This window comes from Trematomus bernacchii, unplaced genomic scaffold (assembly GCF_902827165.1).
Source record: "Trematomus bernacchii unplaced genomic scaffold, fTreBer1.1, whole genome shotgun sequence".
Lineage (NCBI taxonomy): Eukaryota > Metazoa > Chordata > Actinopteri > Perciformes > Nototheniidae > Trematomus > Trematomus bernacchii.
Genome location: NW_022987950.1, coordinates 1,562,391 through 1,566,861, shown reverse-complemented (window position 1 = coordinate 1,566,861; position 4,471 = coordinate 1,562,391). Strand labels below are relative to the sequence as shown.

At 44.8% G+C, this 4,471-nt stretch overlaps 1 pseudogene; it reads right to left on the bottom strand.

Annotated features, from left to right (window-relative positions):
- Positions 1 to 370: 370 nt before the first annotated feature.
- On the bottom strand, positions 371 to 2,940 carry LOC117470832 (annotated as a pseudogene).
- Between the last annotated feature and the right edge of the window lie 1,531 nt (positions 2,941 to 4,471).

Genomic DNA, 4,471 nt, shown 5'->3' with positions numbered 1-4,471 from the left:
AAAGAGAACACAACAGAACATATGAAATATGAACACATTTGAAACAGAATTATCCAGGCTTTGAATATGTGATGTTTGTGTGTTTGAGCGAAACAAATTCATGGATTGTGTGTGTGTGTGTGTGTGTGTGTGTGTGTGTGTGTGTGTGTGTGTGTGTGTGTGTGTGTGTGTGTGTGTGTGTGTGTGTGTGTGTGTGTGTGTGTGTGTGTGTGTGTGTGTGTGTGTGTGTGTGTGTGTGTGTGTGTGTGTGTGTGTTCAGTTTAGCTCAGCTCATTTCCAGCAGCAGACCAGCAGGTCCTGCAGCATGGGACCTGGTGCTCTCTACAAATGTACCTGTTACACTTGGTGCACGTGGTAGAAGACCTCTTTTTTAGGCCTGTGCACAACCAGTACACACGTCTCCTTCTGGTCGAGCCCGTGGCACGAGTGGTGATGGCGGTCTCGTGGTTTCTGCGAGGGCAGCAACATCGGTCTGTAACTCCATCACCATGGTAACAGCAGCTGCTGTTCGCGGGGGGTGCTTTCTCCGCATGATCTGTGAGGACACCATGGATTTCCCCAGCTCTTCTAATAACAACCTCCGTTTGTAGGTTCTTTGCTGGTTCCAGGAGGGATTTACTGCAGTAAACAGCACAAAAGCATCGAAGGCGGAGACATCAATGCAGTTGAAGAACAGGACAAGAGGCCACCGAAGTGTCCGCCTCCTACAGCTGTAGATGCTGACCACCTACAAACGATCAAGGAAAAAAATACAATATAAATACATATCCTTCCTCAGCATTCACAAGTATTTTATATAATTCATTATTTATATAAATGCAAGAAATGTCTAATGAATGATAAGCACTTATAATAAATACATAGTTATCTCAAATAAACACATGCAATCAGTGAGAATAAATAGACTACGTTGGAATCAATTCATATAGTAATAAAAGCATATAATCACATACCTTGTCAAGTTTGTCCACGCCACCCTTGCAGCGATTGTAGTCAATGATGATTTGTGGTTTCTTCTTGTCATCCTGATGTACAGCTGGCTCTCTGTGTTTGCTGCTCAGAAGTAGGACATTTCTTCCCCGCCGCGGGATGTAGCTGACTGCTGTGGTGGTGGTTGTGAATGCAAACAGCGATGACAAGGCAGCTCTCTGCTTTGTCTGCTTCAGTTTGGGGGGAAGCTCAGGCTTGTTTGCCCTGATGGTCCCTACCAGGGCCACATTCTTCCTCAGAAGCTCCTGGGCAAGTGAAAAGATTGTCACACGTAAGTGTGACACCCTTGAGCCCCTCAGTCATGTCCAGGATGACTCGCTTTCCCTGGCCCTTCTCCGGAGATTCACCAGCGGCTTTTCCAGTATATACCTGGCACCTCCAGGCATATGATGTGGCGACATCTGCGGTGATCCAGATTTTCAGCCCGTACTTCGCTGGCTTGCTGGGGATGTACTGCCGGAATTTGCAGCGGCCTCTAACGGGCCGTCTCCACGGCAGCGTTAAAAAAATCTTGGAGGTGGGCGTATCTGAAGCTTGAGGATTTTTTGCGAGCAACCAATCACATGAATCTCCCGCCCGCGACATACGAAGCAAAAAAGCCCGAAGTAAACTGGATATAAACTCCCCAAAACAGGCGAAAACCTACCACTGTCTCTGCCACCTCCCTCCATGCCTGGCTCCTCCGGTTTATATCCCGGTAGGTCTGGTCATAAAGCACCGGGTGATTGATTCGCTACCGCTAATTTCTCCTCCATTTTTTGGAATATGAGGAAATGACCTGAGGTATTTCTCTCCCAGCATACACGCCGTTTGATTGGCTAGAGCTTGAACTGTCAGATTTGCGTACACGGGATTTGATTGGCTGACGCTTCCACCTCAGCCTCAAAAGTTGAACATTGTTCAACTTTGGATCTTGAAAATGGGCAGAAGCGTTTCAAGATTTTTTAACGCTGCCGTGGAGACGGCCCGTAAAGGGTACGAGCTGCTCATCGACACAGATGTCTTCCCCTGGATTGAACAAGAGTGGGAGGGGCTCTGTCCACTTGTCCCACATATTTCTGAAAGCTGTAAGCTTGTCCTTCTTGTATCGAGCAGGACGGGTGAGTCGGTCATCAAATCGGAGGCTGGCGCTTATCATTTCAAAGCGTTTGTGGGACAGGGTGGCCCTGAAGATTGGTCTCCCACTCTGGTCATCCCACAGGCTGCGGGTAGATTCCCCTTTGGTACACACCCGCCAGGATGAGAAGTCCCATGTAAGCAGGGGCGGACTGGCCATCGGGACGTTCGGGACGAATCCCGATGGGCCGGTACTGAAGTGGGCCGGTCGGACGATGTGGGCCGCTCGGATAAGTCACTAGCACCCAAACAATTTCCTCGCGGTATTTACTTGCGGCACCGAGGTGGGCCGCTCGGATAACTCACTAGCACCCCCCCCCCCCCCGTTGATGATTTACCGAGGTGGGCCGGCGGTACCGAAGTGGGCCGGTCGAGAGTCCCGGGCTGATTTGTAGTCCCAGTCCGCCCCTGCATGTAAGCCCAAATCTCTTCGGCATCCACATCGTTCCATCCTGACACTGAACGCCTCCCATATAGATTTGTCATCTGTAAAATCAGCTGAATCATGTTAGGGGTGAAGAAAAGGTCAAAAGAGGATGCCACATCATGAATTCTTGATATGGCATATCTTGTGGGCCCTGGAATCATGCCGGTGGGTGCCTGAATGTAGCGCAGCGTCTCGGCATGAGATGGAGACCAGACTTGCCCATTTTTCCCTGTCCACTCACTGTTAGGATGGGCCGGATCCTCAGTGTCCTCCCCACTTTCAGACAAAGGTTCAGAAGCACTCTCAGTTGTGGAGGATTCCAGAGAGAATTCAATGTCAGACTCCCCCTCGAAGCTTGTTTCTTCTTCAGAAGAGTCCTCGCTTGCAGACGAAGGCTGCATGACCATTTCTACGGCCTCTTCTGCAGTGAAATGCCTCTTCATTTTAGCTCCTACTCTTGGCTTTCTCCTTCTCTGCTCACTCGTGAAATAACCCCTCAGCCAAACTGCATTTTAATCTTTGGCCGTGAAAGCAGCCAGGTGCATAAACAAACTAACAGATGTTTTTTGTTTTTTAATTACTCAAGCACCTCTTCCAAGACACATGAAACACATCCTTCAAAAGATGCCCTTATTTTTACCCTGAAATTATCAGTGCATGCTTACAGATACACACATACACTGTTAGAAGTTGTTTAAGAGATGAATGAAAAAAAACTAGATGTACTCCTATGGTAACTCAATTCACGTCGACAGTAATTGCAAATTACTTTGGTCTGGTCGACAGAACCATCTAGTAGGGCTTTGAAGCTGAACTTGCCGTTTAAAATACCTTTTCTTGAATCCATAATATGAATATCTCTGCTCGTAGAATCTCCCGGCATCTAACTAACAACATCAATAACAACGTTAATGCTTTGCACTCTGAAACTACGGGGCGGCCGGGGACAAAAAATACACAAAAAAAATAAAAATACACATGCGTTAAAATAATTAGTGGCGTTAATTTTTCTTTGCGTTAACTCGTTACTTTAAAAAAAATAAATAATGAGATCATTTCAATAATCAAACAGGCATTTAAAGGGTTAAAATCCTGAAAATGATTGAATGTTTGGTAGTTTTGAGCACGTTAGAAGTTGTTTAAGAGATGAATGAAAAAAAAGTAGAAAAGAATATTGATGTATGATGATTTAATAGCAGTTATTTTGGGCGTGTACATTTTTGCCACGAAGGTGTCCAGAGGTAGTATCTGACACTACGTAAAAAATAATAATGCAGTCAAATCAATTTTATTGCTAATCTTTGACACATCCAAGACTCTAATAACCACCAAAGTTCATCCCTCTACTAATTATTATATTGAACAAATTTAAGGTTTTGTGTTTTTTTTTAATAAATAATGTAAATAATTAAACAGGCATTTAAAGGGTTAAAATCCAGAAAAGTATTGAATGTTTGGTAGTTTTGAGCACGGTAGAAGTTGTTTAAGTGATTCATGAAAAAAAAAAAGTAGAAAAAGATATTCATGATGATTTAATAGCAGTTTTTTGGGGCGTGTACATTTTTTGCCACGAAGGTGTCCAGAGGGTACAAAATGCATCACGAGAGTATACAAAACATGTAAGAGTAAACGACAAAGGATTTCAAAAATTTGACTCAAAAGAAGACTTCTTACAGAATTCCATGCCAAAAGCTGTAACACAGCTGAAATGATCACCAAATAAAAGGAAAAATGTACAAAAATGCCAGAGGAGGGCACAAGGGTTAACAATCACTGCAAATCACCCATATACCTATCTGCATGCAAAAAGTGCCCAGCAAACCACATGCTCCACTCCATAGTATGGCCAGGATTGTCACTGAAGATGGATAAAAAGCACAGAGACAGTATTAAACCTTGTGGGACAAGGTGGGTCATTACAAGGAGGCAGTGGCGAAA